At 43.0% G+C, this 20,784-nt stretch overlaps 2 protein-coding genes across 2 annotated transcripts in view; both read right to left on the bottom strand.

Moving 5' to 3' along the window:
* The window catches only part of LOC114487818 (leucine-rich repeat-containing protein 37A3-like), a 123,979-nt gene that overhangs the window by 57,787 nt on the left and 45,408 nt on the right, over positions 1 to 20,784 (bottom strand). The window lies entirely within an intron of this gene.
* The window catches only part of LOC102982815 (leucine-rich repeat-containing protein 37A3-like), an 84,429-nt gene continuing 79,026 nt past the window's right edge, over positions 15,382 to 20,784 (bottom strand). Inside the window, 2 exon segments of the mRNA XM_055090791.1 lie at positions 15,382 to 16,865; positions 18,449 to 18,702. The gene's annotated coding sequence lies outside the window, so the exon portion shown is untranslated.

Here is a 20,784-nt window from a genome sequence, read left to right on the forward strand (position 1 = left end):
TATTGAAGAATCCTTGCATCCCTGGGATAAATCTCACTTGATCATGATCCTATTAATGTGTTGTTGGATTCAGCTAGCTAATATTTTGTTGAGGATTTTTGCATCTATGTTCATCAGTGATATTGGCCTGTAATTTTCTTTTTTTGTAATATCTTTGGTTTTGGTATCAGGTTGATGGTAGCCTCATAGAATGGGTTTGGGAGTGTTCCACCCTCTGCAATTTTTTGGAAGAGTTTGAGAAGGATAGGTGTTAGCTCTTCCCTGAATAATAGAATTCGCCTGTGAAGTCATCTGGTCCTGGACTAGTCATCTTTATTTAACCAGACTCCCATTCTTTTTGTTGCACAAGTTCTGACTTAAGTGAACATTAAGATAATGCCACCAGTTCCAGTTGATGTAATATGCAAATTTGAGAACTTCTGTGCACATTACTCCAAAGGTGAAACAGGCGCCATGAATTGTTTCCCAAAATGCTTATCTCAGTGCTGTGGGGTTGTCTCCTGCAGCTATGTCCCCATCTTCAATCCCCCATAGCAGACCCCACTCTGCCAAACACAAGCTGTGTGTATGGGTGGGAAGCATGCACTCTCTGACCACTGGCCTGCTGTGCCCAGGATCTCCCTGGGGTATCATTAAAAATAAAAGTAGATGGGTTCTCATTGGATCAGGACAGGGAAGAAGAGGGTGAGGTGCGGAAGAGAAGGCAGTGAACTAAATGTCAGACGTGCAACCTCTATCTCTTCATCACATTCTCACTTTGCTTGGAGATCAATTACATAACAAGTTTATATGCTCTAAAGTCAAACGTGACATTAATTCCAAAACAAGATTTATTTCCTCACCTGAGTGGAAAGTCCCATACTGACACACATCTGTTACTTGGCGCCCTTCTTATAAATTAATGGCTCTTTCCATCAGGGTCTGCATGGTGATGAGAGCAGGTGGTTTTCAGTAACAGAGTCAGGTTCCAGCTGCATGGTTTGAAATTAAACTCCAGGGTGCAGCTTGATCGCAAGCAATTCACTTGCTCCAGGCTAATGAGAGCCCCCACCACCACCCCCAGGAAAGGTGCTCTGGGAGGTTCTCCCTCATTCTCCCCTTCCCACAGTCACCCCTTCCTGAGCAGAGGCCCTTGGTAAGGCAGAAAAAAAGCCACTTTGCTAAGATAATGCCCCTAGGTGCTCCTGTAAGAGGCTGTTGATAATAGCAAAGCAAAAGTTTTTGGTCTTAGGGAGGTTACACTCTGACAACACAGCAGGACCTGGGGTACTGGGATTGGCTATGGGGAGGTCCTTCAGGATGGAGCCAGGGCTCTGGAGAGAAGTGAGAACCTAGAAAAACCAAAAGCATGCCAGAGTGGGAAGCGGTCGGAGAGAGAAGAGCCTCCCAAGCATCTAGCAATGAGAGTTCATTGTGGACTGAGAGGTGAACACATGAAGCAGCAAAGAAACAGCTTTTACCCTCTGAACTCCATGTATTTTTCCTGGTCAGCTGCAGGTAAGACTTTCTTTCTGGCAATAGTTCATATCAGCACACTGCTACAGATGTCATCGGCATTACCAAGGGTTCCATCCTGTTGTGACTCTGTTGGCCTTTCTCTGACAGCCCATTGAGAGCCCAAGAATGACAGCATGATAATAATAGTAACAGTAAATAGGCATTTCGTGCCTATTGCATGTCACATGCTGGTCTAAGGGCTTTACACATATTTGATCATCTAATCATCTCAGTAGTCTTCTGAAGGGCACAGCTATTATCCTCATTTCACCATCGGGGAACTGAGGAGCAGAGGGGTTAAGTAATTTGCCCAAGGCCGCACAGCTAGATAGTGAGTGAAGTTTAAATTCAAACCCAGGCACTCTGGCTCCAAGAAAAGACCATGGGCCAGGATCAAAGCTGAGGAGTAGAGCTTGTGGCCATGTCAAGGAGTTTGGAACAAGGAGACAAAATGAAAAGGAGAGAAGGTCAGAGGCAAAAGTGAGCAATGAGGGAGGACTTGAGTGATTACCTGGAACATTCTCAGGCATTCAGGACTTGTTTGGGAGGCATAAAGGAGTATGGGGCATGGTGTATGAATGATTCCACCCGGCTTGGTGGGCCAAGAGTAGCAGGTAAACTGGATAAGCATCACCCATTACATTAGGGAGTGAGATACTGACTGGTTCCCACCTCTCAACTCACTGCTCCTGCATGTGACCTTTTACCCCTCTCTAACCTTCCCACTATGGTGACTAGGAACAGCCCATCAACTAATCAACAAAGATAAACTGAGAGCCTCTCGTGAGCTATGCTATGCACTGTCCTAGAAGCTGGAGCATACAGCAGTGAACAAGACACAGCCCTGCCCTTAATGTGCTTGCATTCAAATGGGCCCAGAGAAATAAATTTTGAGCTAGAAAATGGGTGAGTGAATGGGAAAAACACATCCAAAGGGATGCTTTGAAAATAAAAATCCAAATATACTCTAGAACAAGACAATGTTTTTACAGTCCTTCTGGGCCAATTTGTAGGGAATGTCAGTGTTAAGGAAACAGGCTTGATGATTTCAGGGAATTTTCTTGCATGTGGTACAATAAGTCATTTAAGATTTAGCTTAGACACCAATAAATTGTCCCAACAAATTAATCATAATCAGTCATTTGTATCAGCCTTCATGAATCCCGTATTTTTAAGTGATAGTATTTGAATGCACATTGTAAATTATGGTGCCTCCCTCAAATGATATCTTTTTTTTTTTAAACATCTTTATTGGAGAATAATTGCTTTACAATGGTGTGTTAGTTTCTGCTTTATAACAAAGTGAATCAGTTATACATCACTTCGTCACAGCTTTATTGGAGTATAATTGCTTTACAATGGTGTGTTAGTTTCTGCTTTACAACAAAGTGAATCAGTTATACATATACATATGTTCCCATATCTCTTCCCTCTTGTGTCTCCCTCCCTCCCACCCTCCCTATCCCACCCCTCTCGGTGGTCACAAAGCACAGAGGTGATCTCCCTGTGCTATGCGGCAGCTTCCCACTAGCTATCTAATTTACATTTGGTAGTGTATATATGTCCCTGCCACTCTCTCACTTCGTCACAGCTTACCCTTCCCCCTCCCCATGTCCTCAAGTCCATGCTCTAGTAGGTCTGTGTTTTATTCCCGTCCTACCACTAATCTCTTCATGACATTTTTTTTTCTTAGATTCCATATATATGTGTTAGCATACGGTATTTGTTTTTCTCCTTCTGACTTACTTCACTCTGTATGACAGACTCCAGGTCTATCCACCTCATTACAAATAACTCAGTTTCATTTCTTTTTATGGCTGAGTAATATTCCATTGTATATATGTGCCACATCTTCTTTGTCCATTCATCTGTTGATGGACACTTAGGTTGCGTCCATGTCCTGGCTATTGTAAATAGAGCTGCAATGAACATATTGGTACATGACTCTTTTTGAATTATGGTTTGCTCAGGGTATATGCCCAGTAGTGGGATTGCTGGGTCGTATGGTAGTTCTATTTGTAGTTTTTTAAGGAACCTCCATACTGTTCTCCCTAGTGGTTGTATCAATTTACAATCCCACCAACAGTGCAAGAGTGTTCCCTGGGAAAACTGGACAGGTACATGTAAAAGTATGAGATTAGAACACTCCCTAACACCATACACAAAAATAAGCTCAAAATGGATTAAAGACCTAAATGTAAGGCCAGAAACTATCAAATTCTTAGAGGAAAGCATAGACAGAACACTCTATGACATAAATCACAGCAAGATCCTTTTTGACCCACCTCCTAGAGAAATGGAAATAAAAACAAAAATAAACAAACGGGACCTAATGAAACTTAAAAGCTTTTGCACAGCAAAGGAAACCATAAACAAGACCAAAAGACAACCCTCAGAATGGGAGAAAATATTTGCAAATGAAGCAACTGACAAAGTATGAATCTCCAAAATTTACAAGCAGCTCATGCAGCTCAATAACAGAACAACAAACAACCCAATCCAAAAATGGGCAGAAGACCTAAATAGACACTTCTCCAAAGAAGATATACAGATTACCAACAAACACATGAAAGAATGCTCAACATCATTAATCAAATGATATCTTAAAGTTCATGATAATTTTCAGTGACAGCATTTGTGTGTGTGTGTCATTTCCTCACTTACATATTCAACAAGCAACCACTGAAAACAACTGCTCTGTACTGGGCACTTGGCATGCAGTAGTGAAGAAGACAAAGTCTTCGCCCTCCAGCATTCATGGTAGAGGGGGGACACAGATGAGGAGCAGACAATTACAATACAGCAGTTAACACAGCACTGGGTGGATGAGTACCCAATACTAAGGAGGATGTGGACTTGAAGATAAGGAAGACTGCATGAAACAAATGACATCTGAGCTGAGACCTGCAGGGTTTACAGGAGCAGACAATAAAATACCCAAATAAAGCACATGCTATCACTTCTGGAAACAATAAACACTCCAGATTCAAAAACCTAGTTTTGAATTCTAGCTGACCACTGGGGTGTTGTTGGGGAAATTCCTTCATTTATCTGAGCTTTGCTTCTCAATTTATGAGATGAACCTAGTAACATTTACTTTGCATGCTCAGTTTAAAGATTACTTGTAAATTGCCTAGCACAGTGCCTGGCATACAGTAAATGCTTAATAAGTGAGAACCATTGTTTTTATGTTAGTGGGAAGTCCAGAAACCTTCGTTCCTTTCAACAGAGCAGGAGTAACTCTGAGCTGACTGACAGGCATGAGGCAGTGAGGGAAAAGAAGGTAAAAACCATTGCCTTATTTCCTCTTTAAAACCTGGCTTCCCTTTGGAAACAGGGAGATTTTTCCTCCCTCTCCTCCCATATGCAGTGATTAACTAACTTATTCCAAAGCAGGAGAAATGCCACTTCCCCCTCCAATAAATAATAAGCTAAAATTTTCCTACATTCTCCAGGCCACTCCCAGTCTCATCTTTGTAAGCCAGCAGGAAACCTCTCCTGAGTGCAGAGGGTAACTAACTGAATAATTTGGCATGAAATTGAGGAATGCATCATAATAAATCAGACCTACTCCTGCATCCTCAAAGAAGCAGGCACCTGACCCCAATGCCAGATCTAGCTGGGAGGGCCCAGCTGTTGAGGCCACAGGAGATTATGTGCACATCTACACAGTTGGTAAAAATTGTACTTCTTGGAATTGCTAAAAGGAAGGATATTGAGAGGTCATCCCACCCATCCTCTGGCTCCAGGTAGCCCTGCATTAATCTGTTGGACACAAATCGAGCCTTTGTTGTGTTCAAAATGCACTTAGGAAAGAAGATTCCACTGGCAGCAAAATCAGATAGTTGGAAATGCAGAGGCTCTGAGTCTGACAGTCTTGGCACCAAAGCTTTGTTCCATCTCTTACTAGCTGTGTAAGAGCTTACTTGGGCAAGTTACTCAACCCCACTGAGCTTTCCTTGTTTGTAAAAATGGGGATTACAAGAACAATACTGCATTAGTGTGCTACTGCTGCTATAACAAATTGCCACAAATTTAGAGGCTTAAAATAACACAGATTTACTCTCTCACAGTTCTGGAGGTCAGAAGTCTAAACTTGGATTCACTGGGCTAAAGTCAAGGTGTCAGCAGGACTGGTTCCTTCTGGAGGTTCTGAGGGGAAGATCCATTACCTTGCTTTTTTCAGCTTTTAATAGCTGTCATTATTCCTTGGCTTGTAGCCCCTTTCTCCACCTTCAAAGTATATCACTCCAATCTTGACTACATCCCATAATCTTCTTCTCTGACTCTGACCCTCATGTCTCCCTCTTATAAGGACCCTTGCGATTACACCAGGCCCACCTGGATAATCCAGGATAATCCCCATCTCAAAATTCTTAGCTTAATCACATCACAAAGTCCCTTTTACTATATAAAATTACAAAGGTTCTGGGCATTAGGAGGTGGGCATGTTTGGGAGGCCATTCTTCTACCTACCACAACTACCGAAGGACAAAAGACATCTGTGTAAAGCACCTAACCCAGTGCCTGGAACCCCCTACGCCTTCAACCTTCCACTCTTTCTCTTCACTGCTCTCTACAGGACACTTGTGCTCAGAGGGACCATCGCACAGCATGTCCTGCCTGGGACAAATGGCACGCTCTGGCTCCAAGGAAGACTCTTTGGCCCACCTGGAAGCTGCAAACCTTCACACTGATAGTCTGACAATTACTAGTTCTGTGATCAGTCACCTCTGGCCAGCAGAGACCATTCTTCTGGTCAGGGGTTGTTTGCTTGCAAGGAAGAGAAACCCACTCAAACTAGACATAGGCATTGTACGACAACAAGCAGTCGAGCATCCAGGAAACTGGGCCCAGATGGACTGAGTATACTCCCAAAACCCTCCCTCTGTACCGGGTACTCCCACATCTCTGCTTCTCTCCACTCATGTTCTCCAAAGACCAGCTTCTGGGCAAGGCTTCAGAGTCTCTCCCCATACCTTCAGCTTGCCCACAGAGCCAGCTGACCATGGCTCCAACTCTGGCTCCAACATTGTGTTGACCTTTCCTACCCAGTACCATCTCATCTGGCCAGTCTCTTTAGCCTTTTATTCAATTTAGCAGTAGAAATAATAGACTGGCTCAATGAATCATAGATCCCTGTCTTAGTCAGTTAGGGCTGCTATAGCAAGTACCATAGGCTGGGTGGCTTATAACATGAAGGAATATATTTCTCACAGTTCTAGAAGCTGGAAGTCCAAGATCAAGGTGCCAGCATGGTTGGATTCTGGTGAGACCCCTCGTCTGCGTTGTAGACGACGGACTACTCATTGTGTCCTCACATGGTGGAGAGAGAAAGAGGAAGCAAGCTCTCTTGTGACACTTATATGGGCAATAATCCCATTCATCAGGGCTCCATCCTCATGACCTCATCTAATCCTGATTACCTCCCAAAGGCTCTACCATCACATTATGGGGTAGGTTTTCAATATACGAATTTGGGGGCAACACAAATACTTGTTTCCTAACAGTCTCCCTGAGTTAGGTGTCCAGCCTTGGCTTAATCAACTGTGTGTGGCTAAGGGGCTAAGATCACATAGCACAGATATAGGCTCTTAGAGGTCCACACTGAGGGGGAAAGAACATTTGCCAAAAAAGGCAACTTGGGCTGGACACTCACTCTGAAATATATGTACTTGACAGCCGTCTATCTCTAAAAGGGATATAGAACTCTGCTAAAATTCAAAAGTAATCATTAGTTTTATTAGTGCTTAAAATACCCAAGAATCATTAATAATAAACTGCCTAGTCATTAAGAATGAGAACTACATGAATTGTTAATCACAAATTCCTACTTCCTTGCCCTACAGCTGCCAGCCTAGTATAGTAAAGACACCAACAGGGCCTAGGATATAATGCAAAGCTGTCTATTTCCTCTAAGTGTCCATGAAGCTCAGAACATGGACAAGAGCTTAGGACCTTAGGAATGTCCTTCTATGCTCTTAGACCTAGGACACTCATTGTCCAGCAAGACAAGTAACCTAAGCCCCACTGTCTGCACTTTCAGTGACTAATGAAAATTCTCCCACTTAGGGAAATACGGAGTTGAGTATTGACCTCAAAAAGCCAAGAATTCAAAGGCAGGCAGAACAGCCATTAGAGAAGAAAAAGAAATAAAAGGAATCCAAACTGGAAAAAAATAAGTAAAATTGTCACTGCAGATGACATGATAATATACATAGAAACCCTAAAGATGCTACCAGAAAACTACTAGAGCTCATCAGTGAATTCAGTAAAGTTGTAGGGTACAAAATTCAATATATAGAAATCTATTGCATTTCTATACACTAACAATGAACTATCAGAAAAAGAAATTAAGGAAACAATCCCATTTACCATCACATCAAAAAGAATAAAATACTTAGGAATAAACTTACCTAAGGAGGCAAAAGACCTGTACCCCCAAAACCATAGGATGCTGATGAAAGAAATCAAAGATGACACAAACAGATGGAAAGATATACTGTGTTCTTGGATTGGAAAAATCGATATTGTCAAAATGACTATAGTACCCAAGGCAATCTACAGATTCAATGCAATCCCTATCAAAATACCAAAGGCATTTTTCACAAAACTAGAACAAAATATTTCACAATTTGTATGGAAACACAAAAGATCCTGAATAGCCAAAACAATCTTGAGAAAGAAGAAGGGAGCTGAAGGAATCATGCTCCCTAACTTCAGACTATACTACAGAGCTACTGTAATCAAACCAATATGGTATTGGCAAAAAAACAGACACAGATCAATGGAACAGAATAAAAAGCCCAGAAATAAATGCACACACTTATGGTCAGTTAACCTATGAAAAAGAAGGCAAGAATATACAATGGAGAAAAGACAGTCTCTTCAGTAAGTGGTGCTGGGAAAACTGGACAGCTACATGTAAAAGAATGAAATTAAAACATTCTCTAACACCATATAAAAAAAATAACTCAAAGTGGATTAAAGACCTAAATGTAAGACCAGATACTATAAATCTCCTTGAGGAAAACCTAGGCAGAACACTCTTTGACATAAATTTCAGCAAGATTTTTTTGGATCTGTCTCCTAGAATAATGGAAATAAAAACAAAAATAAACAAATGGGACCTAATGAAACTTAAAAGCTTTTGCACAGCAAAGGAAACCATAAACAAAACAAAAAGACAAGCTACAGAATGGGAGAAAACATTTGCAAACAATGTGACCACCAAGGGATTAATATACAAAATACACAAACAGCTCATACAGCTCAATATGAAAAAAACGAACAACCCAATTCAAAAATGGGCAGGAGACCTAAATAGACATTTCTCCAAAGAAGACACACAGATGGCCAACAGGCACATGAAAAGATGCTCAACATCACCAATTATTAGAGAAATGAAAATACAATGAGGTATCACCTCACACTGGTCAGAATACACATCATTAAAAAGTCTACAAATAATAAATGCTGGAGAGGGTGTGGAGAAAAGGGAACCCTCCTACACTGTTGGTGAGAATGTAAACCGGTACAGCCACTATGGAGAACAGGATAGAAGTTCCTTAAAAAACACTAAAAATAGAGTTACCATATGATACTGAAATCTCACTCCTAGGCATATATCCAGAAAAGACAAAAACGGTAATTCAAAAAGATGCATGCACCCCAATGTTCATTGCAGTGCTATTTACAGTAGCCAAGATACGGAAGCAACCTAAATGTTCGTCGACAGGTGAATGGGTAAAGAAGATATGGTATATACACACAATGGAATATTATTCAGCCATAAAAAAGAATGAAATAATGCCATTTGCAGCAACATGGATGGACCTGGAGATTATCATACTATGTGAAGTAAGTCAGACAAAGACAAATATCATATGATTCACTTACATGTGGAATCTTTTAAAATGATACAAGTGAACTTATTTGCAAAACAGAAATAGACTCACAAACATAGAAAACAAACTTATTGTTACCAAAGGGGAAGTAGTAGGGGATAAATTAGGAGTTTGGGATTAACAGATACACTTTTATATACTACTACATATAAAATAGATAAAACAACAAGAACCTACTGTATAGCACAGGGAATTGTATTCAATACCTTGTAATAACCTATAATGGAAAAGAGTCTGAAATCAAATATAAATATATATATATATACACACATATATATATTCTGAATCACTTTGCTATACACCTGCAACTAACACAACACTGTAAATCAACTATACTTCAATAAAAAGTTGTTTGTTTTGAAAAAATAAAAATAAAGGGCAGGCAGAGAAAGAGAGAGATTCTGATCAGTGAAAGACCTCAGCCACATCCCAGAATCATGGGGGATGGAGTCACCATGCCCAGGGAATATCAGTGGTATCAATTGTCACTAAGAACTTGTGGGCTTCATGATCACATGGCTGTTCTCCCAAAAGAGAGGTGGGGACATCACTGTGTAGGTAAAGCTTTTGCCCATTCTCCCAGTACATGCAAAGGCAGCTAAATAAATGTGAGCTTGCTTCCATCTGGCCCTTTCTAGACCTTGTTTCAAACACACTGGAGAAGTGGAGGTAGTTTAGGAGACTCGTGATTGGAACAAAGGGACTCCTTCCCATCAGGGAGGAAACGGGATCCTTCTAGGCCAGAGATGACAGGGTTCTGCCTCTGTGCTGAGCCCAGCATTACAGAACACAGAGGCAGTGGGGGTAGGATGCATGCTGCATATGTTTATCAGCCCGTTTCCAATTTTGTGTCTGAAATCAAACAGCCAAGGATCTGCATGCCTTGAATTTTAATCTGTCCCTTAAGGGCAGTCACAGGTTATGAATACAGAGAACAAGTTCTGGGTACAGTGAGCCAGCTATGTACACACATTTATCCCTGTGTTTCCCTTTGCCAAGACCGCAGCATAGAGGTCCTCCTGGTCTTATTTTAGCCAAATTCTTGTGCCAAAAAATAAATAAATTAAGAGACATTTTCATTTCCATCCAATAAAGACCATCTGACCATGCTCTGGAGGCAACAGGATAGCTGACGAAACCTCATTTCCTCTCTCTAACAGTTATCTACTCTGACATCTCAGTCCCCAGGTGACCGAGTTAGGAAAGGATTTTGTTTTTCACTGGAGCTTGGGCACCACAAAAGTGGATTCTCAGTTTTAAAAAAAATCTTCTTCATGATGGCAAAAAGAAACCAAATATTCTATGAGATCTCAAAATTGAAATGGAAGTTAAAATAAATATCAAAAAATAAATCTTTAGAACTTTGTGAGTCACCATTGATTTTAGATTTTTGAATTTATGTATTCCTTTTATGTTGCCTTATGTTATGCATTTCAGTATCTTTAGCCATACTCTGCATTCTCAAGAGTTATATGCTGTCTATAGATATGAGAGAGAGAGGTCTAAATTATGAGAGGAGAAAAAAGACATATTTTCTGAGTAGGAAAAGATGATACCACAAGCAGCTCCTGAAGTTCCCTATAAATCAAAGCACCTGACACTCAACTTGGCCATGAGGAGATCTGACTCTCAGCCAAGTCTACGTCTACATACTTGGCAAGTGTATACTGAATGGCTGATTGGGATTTAATCCTATTTTACTTGAAAATATGAAATGAGAAAGGAATTGAGGTAAGTTTTTCAAGGCAAATTGGTTTTATTTTTGCAGAATCAAAGGGCAGTACTACTTTCTTTTCCCGTTTCAGATGTTATTCAAGATGTCTGTTTAAATCTAATCAAAGGCTTTTTTCTCTTGCATACCACATCAGTGTTTCTGAAATTATGGGTGATCAACCACCAGACAACTCAAAAAATATGAAACTGTGTTATTGTTTTTTTAATTTAGGATCTGCTTTGGTAAATGGGCTAAACTATTAAGTAAGCCAACAAATTTCATGTCAGTTATACTTCCTCTGGGACGGGCAAAGAAAAAAAAAAAAAAGACTCAACCTTCTCTACAGGGAAATCTTTGGCCATGAGTCATTAATGCAAACACAATTGAAGAAAAGAACCCCAGTTTGCACTCAGACATTTATCCTTGTACCTTTCCCACTTTAAATTGGTCTCAGTGCTAAATGGACCCCTGCAGCTCATTGATTTCTTTCTCTGTTGCCTTCAAGGACAAAATTTCCTAGAAACAGGGCTACTAGGAGACTTAACTCTGCAAAGTAGGTAGAGAAAGCTGAGAATAGTAGATCTTCTCCCAAGGGATGGCCAGGAGGGCATTTTTCTGGAGCCAGGAGGTAATCTCAGTGGGAAACTAAGGGAAACTGAGAGCTGTATCCAGAAGCCTAAAATTCTAAAGATACATTTGACCTGCTCTTTGCTCTGCCTCTAATGCTCTTCTTTATCCTCTCTCTTAACTCTTTCAGCTGGAAGAAATGCCCATCCTTTGAGGCCCAGCCACAGTGGCCCCTCCTCTCTAAAGCCTTGTTGGCCTTCTTGGCCAGATGATGATAACCTCAGAGGAGAAGAGTTTTTCCCATAAGGATGCATGAGTAATGGTCTGAAAATGGCAATGAGGACCAAGAAGAAGGCCAATAATTACTCTACACCCCATTGAAAAGGACCACTCGGGTTCATCCACCCTCAACCATTTGACTGCATGTCCCCAGGGGCAATGACTGTATTCCCAGGACCTCCCATAGAGCTGGGGATATAATCAGCTCTCAGAAAACTGTTGAATGGATGAATGATGGAGGTCATCTATTCTTAGACACAAAGAAAGATGGGCATTGTTGTTCTCTAAATTGGGAGCCATTAAGCATGAAGGGAATCAGGGGAATTCTGAAGGCAGGAACCCCTAAAGAAGGAAGTGCTGATCGACTCCACAGCTCAGCCACAAATCTTCCATAATGAGCCACTCTTTGGTGTCTAAAGTTTTTTTGACTGCTACGCAGAAATTTGTGTCTTCTTTGTTTTCTCTCTTACAGGTGCCTACCCTATGTCTGAGCTAGCCAGTTCTTAGAGATAGTGAAGGACTCAGCCAGGAACATGCCTTTGGTATATAAACTAGCCAATCCAGAGCCATACCTCCTTTATCTGACCTATACACCCCAAGAGGTAATATCCTTCTTCCTTAATCATCCCAGGGCCAGGGAGCAGCAAGTAGAGACCACCTCTATGACATGGAGCCTGCCAAAACTATTAAACTAGCCAATTCTAAGCTCTTTACCCTGCCCTGCTTTGCCTTTCCCATGGAAACTCCAAAAAAGGCTGTGGCCTAGGCTCTCACCTTGCTCCAGCCCCTTCTGCCTCCTGACCAATGCTGGTGCTTCCCCATGTGACCCTGCATGGAGTACCATGCATCCTGTTTCTAAGACCTGTGAACATAACAGACTGTTTTCCTGAGCCTCTCCTGTGTCTCCTCTTGTGGCTGCACCTGATTGATAATCACTGAAAAGAACAAGCCTTGACTCATACAACATAGATGCTAGAAGACATTTTTCTTCCCTAACAGTTCTGGAGGCCCAATGGAGCTGGACCACTGCATCCTTCCTTCACTATCACTGTAACATGATAAGGCTCTATCTACCTTCTCTGCACTAGCTGTAATCTTGATTTTCCCCATACTCTTTCATTCCCTACTTCTGGATTATACCCAACCTGTGGCCAATAAAAGAATCAAATATCCCTCAACAAATGTGACCCAAGCTGGGACCATGAGGGTCTTTTCGCACTGGAGCTGACAAGAAATACTCTCTTTCTTTGGGCTTCATGGAGAAAGTCCCTCTGCAGGAAAAGGGAATGAACTTAAACAAAGCCAAGGGGCTTCCCTGGTGGCGCGGTGGTTGGGAGTCCGCCTGCCGATGCGGGGAACGCGGGTTCGTGCCCCGGTCCGGGAGGATTCCGCATGTCGTGGAGCGGCTGGGCCCGTGAGCCATGGCCGCTGGGCCTGCGCGTCCGGAGCCTATGCTCCGCGACGGGAGAGGCCACGGCAGTGAGAGGCCCGTGTACCGAAAAAAAAAAAAAGCCAAGTGGAGAGAGGTAGAGATGAGAGAGACACAAAGAGACAGACAGAGAAACGGGGACTCAGCTCCAGAGCCCTTCCTTTCATTCTATGCACATATGCCACCCTGTATTCTTTAAAAAACAAAAACAAAAACTGTTCTTTTTAGCCAGTTCCATCTCTTCCCCTAGACACCCACCACCACACGCTCCTGATTTTCATCATCAAACTGTGGACATAATACAGGGTCATCCCTTCTCAGCTGTGGCCTGTTTTGTTTCCCAAGAGCACCATTTCCTAAAGACTGTTCCCTAAACCACAAATTCCTCAATAGTGCCAAAGATTTCCCCAACTACTAAGATGGGAAAACACCGACTATTATGGGCTGAATTCTATCCCACCCCCCCAAATTCATATGTGGATAACCTAACCCTCATTACCTCAGAGTGAAACTGTATTTGGAGATAGGGGTTTTAAGAGGTGATTAAGTTTAAATGAGGTTCAAAAGAATGATTATATGTACATGTATAAATGAATCACTTTGCTGTATACCTGAAATTAACACAACATTGTAAATCAACTATACTCCAATAAAATTTTTTTTTTTAAAAGTCTAAATGAGGCCTTTAGAGTGGGCCCTAATCTAATCTGACGGGTGTCCTTATAAGAAGAGGAAATTTGCACCTACAGAGAGACACCAGGGAGGCACACATGGAAGAAAGAGTATGTGAAGAGATACAACAAGAAGGTAACCATCCAAAAGGCAAGGAGAGAGGCCTCAGAGGAAATCAACCCTGCTGAAAACATACCTCAGACTCCAGCCTCCAGAGCTGTGAGAAAATTAATTTCTGTTGTTGAAGCCACCCAGCGTGTGGTGTTTTATTATGGCAACCCCAGCAAACTAATACACTGACTATACATCTCCTTGAAGAGTTATAGTGCATGCAAACAAAGTAAAGGCTCTGCGAAGGCCTGCTGTAAAGACAACTGTTTCCCTTCAAACTGCGCTTCCTGAACCTCTATGTTTACTTCCTGCACAGAGTGCCATTACCAAGACTGGTGGCAGAGAAAAGGCCATCTGGATATCAGTTAAAATAATGTTCTTGTGTTTCAGAGGTGGATAGATAATTGTCAAAAACATTACCCAAATTATTAAAAAAGGAGGATGTCATAAAAATGTAGAAGGCTTCATGGGACAATGATGAAAGCACCAAAGTTAAAACCAAAGCTCAAGACTCCATCTCTGCTCTCAACTGATTCAGTGATCTTGGTCAAGCCCCTTTCCTTCTCTGACCTCAGCTTCCCCATTTGTAAAGTGAGCCTAGATGATCTCTTTAGCTAGATTGTGCCTGAGTCACCAAATGCTGGTGTGCCTAGGTTTCTTAGAATTCCTCTAGTCAACCTGCCAAGGCCGCCTCTTCCTGATTTTCAACATTCAGCTTGGAGTTTTCTCGTAGTTGCTGTTTTCAACTTAGAAGCACACATCATGACTAAGTGCCCAACTCCCAACTCTTCCTGCTTCCAGTGTTCCTGATCTTTAATTTTTCTAGTCTTTATCTATTGTAGCAGAATAATATTTTGATAAATTACCAGGGTGTCCCACCTCCATACATTTCCTTTTCCTTCTCTAGCCGTGAATCTGAGCATTCTTTCCATGCTAACCATCTTAGGGAAGGGATCACATAGCAAAATACAGAAGGAAACAGGTGTTGAGGAAACAGAATTTCCAACACAGGCAAGAAATAAAGGGAACCCCAGGATGATGACCCAGTGAGCTGGGACAGGTGGGAGCAGGAGGACAGAGAACTCCAAGAGGAATACATCCAGAGGGGGGGAAAAAGGGTTTGACTTTGTGAAAATGTGTACCAAAAAATGTCATACAGAATTATTGGAGGATGTGAGAAGGTTTAACCAGAAATGCAAAGAAAACAAGAAAACAAATAAAATGTCACAATTATTAACTTTTTAAACGAGTTGTTCAAGAACAGACATAGGATCATAGTGCATTCAATAGTGAACAATAATAGTATACTTATAATAATAAAACACTTTGTATTGTCAAAAGCTATATTATAACCGAATTGAAAGGATGAAAGGGTTGAAGCGGGTGAACAAACAAAAAACTTCTCCTCTGCCAGAACAGGAATTAAGCAGAGAATGTCTGAAGTGGACAAATTAAAAGAGAGCCATAGACACATATTATTTATGAACCTGGAGAAATAGCTTTTAAAAATTGAAAGGGATGCCTCTGGGGAATGAGAAGGAGTAGAGGAGGGGGAGGGAAGGCCAGAGTTGCTCCTTCTCATTATAAGACTTTTCAGCTCTCTTGTCCTTCATAGGCTAATGCTGGGATGAGGAGGAGGATGTCCTGGGAATAACAGGATGGCTGGTACTAAGTCCCCGCCTGAGACCTTGGCATGACATAAGGCTCCTAGAATTTGTCCCACCACAGGAAAAGGAGAGGGACCTCAAATAGACCGGTAAGTGTCCCTAGCCCAGCAGAACAGGGCCTTGAAATTGAAAGTAAATTCAGTCATAAAAAGTGAAATTACATTTCTTAGCCACCTAAGAAGGGAGTGAATGGACCGATATTCATACTTACTAACAACACAGTCCAGTAAGACATTCTGCAGTGGTGGAAACGGTCTGCACTGTCCAACACCGTAGCCAGTAGCCACAAGTGGCTTCTGAGCACTTGAAATGTGGCCAGTGTGTCTGAGGAACTGAATTTTAAATTTTATTTCATTTAAATTAATTTAAATTTAAGTAACCACATGTGGCCAGTGGTTAGCGTATTGGATGGCAGAGTAGAGTGTCGTTCTTTAAGTCAGTCTGTCATTCAATAAATATTGGTGACTACTGTGTGCCAGGCTCTGTTTAAGGCTATTGAACAAAACAATCCTCATCCCTTTCCTCACAGCGTGTGCAGGCAAGTAGGTCAGACATCATCATTCTAATTAGTATCTTATTGTAAATTATGGTAAGTGCAGTGAAGGAAAAGGATAGGGTAGTAAAAGAGAGTGTAATTGTGGCCCCTAATTTAGATTGAGGAGGCCTCTCTGGAAAGAAAAAGAAAAGCCAAGAATAAAAATTTGACTGAAGGTCAGGGCGTCTGCAGCCCAAGGCAGAGTTGACACTGGAGAGGTGAGCAAAGAGTAGATTGTAAGGGGCTCACAGGCCCAGTTGGGGGCCTTAAATTTTATTCTAAGTGAAATGAGCGTAAAAGCTTTCCATAGAAGTGGCAGGAGCACACTTCCACTTTTAAAAGACCAAAAGACGCTCCGGAGCTGTGAGAGGGTGCAGTGAGAAAGAGACTTGTATGAGGCTGTCCTGGCGGTCTAGGGAGAAGTGACAACGACAGTGACTCGTCCAAGCCGGAGGCAGCTGGAGTGATGTGAACAGGTGCCGTGTGTCTGGGGGGAAGAACCCATGGAGAGATGGATTAGGTAAGGGAGGGATGAAGAATCATGTCAAGGAGAAGCCCTGCTCCCAGTACAAGCAAACCGGTGTGGTCCTCCCCGAGCGGAAGCGGGTATGGAGAGCCTGCTGGAGGGGAAAGGTCAAGGGCTGACCCTTCCAGCGCTCGGCCACCTCCCAGGCCCGGAAGGATGGGGGAGGCGGGGCGGGGCTCTCAGCTGCCTGGTGGAGCCTCCCTCGGGGGATGGGGCCTGAGCTCCGGCAGCTTGGTCCTCGGCCACCGCACCCTCTGCAGGCCAAGCTCCCTCTCACGCCCCACACCCCCACCTCCTACGCCAGGCTGGGTTTTCACGGCAGGTCCTTACTTTCACCTAGGGCTCTTGCCACCAACATGCCTGTGCTAGAGGGATAGGAGGGGTCCCCAGGAGCCTGTCCCAAGCTTTCTAGTGCAAGGATGCAGTGCATGCTCAGGGCGGGGTGTTCGGCAGGAGGGCCTGGGCATGGGAGTAGGCTGGATTCAGAGCGAGGGGCCTAGTGTCTGTTTGCAGGACAAAAGCATGACTGGAAATCCAGGGAGGAGCCAGATCAATAGGGGCAAGGAGCAGGAACAGAGCCAAGCAGAATGGAAGGTGGGGGAGGCACCCAGGCAGACAGCGAATTTGGGAGAGGTCCTGGGACAGACATCCCCTCTTCCCCAAGAGTGAGAGGCAAAGTGAGGGGCCTTCTATGGCCTACATGCAAAGGAGCTCCTGGGTTGACTAGGGAAAACATTTCCTGATTAACTCTGAAGGGCTGGGTTCATTCTTCTTTACACAGAAGAGGCACCACCCCAAACTCAGCAAAAGCCTCACTACCAAGGACCACCTGGCCAGAGCATCTGCGCCCTGACCAAGCTCAGCCTGCTAGGACTCTGGGGAAATGCGGCTCTGACCATATCTCTCAGGTCCAGCCAGTCCATAGGCCTGGTCATGACCTGAAGGACCTCTAAGGCTCTGCTCAGGGCCAGCCTAGGCCCCTGATGAGCTTATGTTGGTCTTTTCTATGTCCCATAACCTGACTCTTAAAACATTCTGAGCTCTCAGGTATATGTCCTTTCTCCATCTGGGATGAGGGTCCCAGTCTGAAGGGCTAAGCTGAGGGGCCCCTAAAATTTAGGCCTATCTGGGAAATCTGAAGAGTCTGTGAGACCATCCCACGAGTGATCTGTGTACAAAAAGGAAACGGGGATCTCCTGGGAGAGGAATCTAATAAGGGAAGAGGAAGGGTGGTCTATAAATCTTTTAGTAAAGTTCATGGGGGTGGAGGTGATTCTGGCCACAGCCCTGGGAAGAGGAGTTGGTTAGATAAGAGTTCCATGACAGTCTCTCCAAAGTGGTGTGGGCAGAAGCCAGCCCTGCTTCATAGCCTATGCTCCATGCTGCCAGGTGACACACACAGCCCCTGCATAAATATTAACCTCTTCCAGGAGGGCCTTGATGTACTCCAGACTAGGTAAGTTTCCCCTGCCATATATCCCCATGGATGTATGCTTCCTTCTCTCTATGTTTGTCAACTTTCTAACCATTGCCTATTGACTGACCTGTTTTCTCTTGTTGGGTGTCACCACCAAGAGCTCAGGGTCCACGTCTGTCTTGTTTGCTGTTTATGCCCAGCACCTGCAGCAGGGCCTGGCACAGAACCTGGCATGTCATGGTGCAAGCGTAGGCACCTTTTCCCCTTTTCAATAAGGGACCCAGTTTTCTTCCTCAGGAGAGACACCTCAATACCCACTGCCCTTCCGTGCCAGAGACCTCTTCAAGGAGCTGGTAGGAACGCAGAAGATGCTGCAGTTTCCTAAAAGCATAGAAATGCTGCATTAGTGTGCCTGTATGCATAAATTTGCCCAGCTAGCAAACAAGTAGTACACATACTTGAACATCCTAAGCAAAGGATACCAAGGTCAGTGCCACATCTCTCCCATCACAGATTAAAAATGTTTGGACTAAGGTGTTGCAGATAAATGTATGTTAAATAAAAGGTCTAACAGAAGCAACAACATCTCTTCAGCTTTATGGAAGCTGTCAGAGGCCACTACAATATTCACTGTCTTTTCTCCAGACTTAAATCATTAGTTCAGCCATAGGGACCATCAGTTTAGAATCTGATGTACAGCTATCAGAGAGAATAATAGACACTTGCTGCTCCAACCTTGACTCCTAAAATTAGATAATAATTCTTTTGACACCTCAGAGAATATACCATCAATTGGTCAAAAATGGATGAAGTCATCTAACTATATTTTCAGGACCCAGTAGGGGTTGATTTAAGCACATTAGTTTTAAATAACTGAAGGTGGGGGAAGGAGATTGCTGATTCTTAAATCCAGAAAAGTCTTGGATTTACTACTTGACCACAGGCTAAAATCATGTTAATTTTACTTCAAATGTATGTATCCAAGCTTAGAGGTTGTCATGAAAGGTTTAAATCTTAAATCAAATGTTCTTTCCAATAAGGTCATTAGTGACAGGCAGAAATGTTGCAAGAGATGTATTACATGATGGATGTTTATCATTTATTCAAAGAAAAATGCTACAGTGAGCCTAAAGGTTCATTTCCCAACCATAAGGTATTCTCAAGAGGCAAAGCTGCCAAGTGATGAAATCCAAATTTCTCCCCCGCCCCCTCTCACCATGTTAATTACTCTTGCACTTTGCAAGGACAAGCATCCTGCTAATGCTCCGCTGTCTCCCCACGTTGCCTGGCTAAGGAACTTAGATCAGCACTTCAAACGAATGCTCCTCAGTAGACCACCAAACCCCAGGAAAGGGAGAAAGAGAGGAACCCTGTGCCATTAGAGAGGTCTGGAGGCTTCTCCCAAGTGTGATGTTTATGGACATTTCTGCATGTTTGTATTTGGAGACAACCAAGATAACCAAGGATATGGGTTGTGGATTCAGAGGTGAATGTGGGCCAGAGGTGGATGTGGATTCAAATTCCACCTGTCAGTACAAGACCTGTCACTGGGAGATTAAGTAATAATATCACTGCTATATCCTCAGCTTCTACAACAGTGACAATCAGGCATTTGCAGAATCCCTGAAGTCTCCACAAACAGTCTAAGGTTCCACGGAGCACTGTTCAAAAATCATTGGGGAATTTGAGTTTGCTTGGGTGTAGGCAAGGTCAAAGCCTGACCCCACCATTTCTCAGCTGGGTGACCATGTATAAATAGTGTAACAAAGTAAACAACTTTACCCTAGTGCCCTCTAACTCCTCCCTGAATCTCCTCTTTCACCCCAAAGACTGAGCCTCACTGACAAGTACCTATAATAATCAATAAGCAATGGTGGTTGCAATAAGCAGAATATCTCTCATAAATTGTTGTTCAAGCATCAACTGTAGTGCTTTACATTTTGCAAAGCATTTTTAACATATGTTATCTCACACACCCCTTCTGACATCTAACTCCCTATGTTATAGACCAAGAAACTGAAGCTCAGAGATGAAACAACTGGCCCAGAACCACACAGCAAAGAAGGAGACGTGCCAGGACTGAGGCTGGGAATTTCTGTCTCCAGCTCCAATGTTCTCTCCCCTACACAGTCCAGGCTTCTCACCCAGCACCTGGAATTACCCATCACTCAGCACACGCCTGGGCACATCACCATGCACAGAACATTCCAAGAGGCTTGCAGTCAGCCTGTGGTCCCAAGAAAAATGGCTGATCATGTCACATGACTACTCTGGGCTGAACTTCATCGAGGGATGAGCAAATAAATTAGCTCTTGCACAATACCCAAACCCATTTCTTCAGTAATACAAACAAGAGTTTGTGGATGTCCATAGAAATGGCCATGTAATCGTGGTACTGCTGCTCTGGCCCCTCTGGTCTACTGTCATCCACAGTATTGGATTTTCTGTTTCAAAACTACACAG

Source organism: Physeter macrocephalus, chromosome 14 (assembly GCF_002837175.3).
Source record: "Physeter macrocephalus isolate SW-GA chromosome 14, ASM283717v5, whole genome shotgun sequence".
Lineage (NCBI taxonomy): Eukaryota > Metazoa > Chordata > Mammalia > Artiodactyla > Physeteridae > Physeter > Physeter macrocephalus.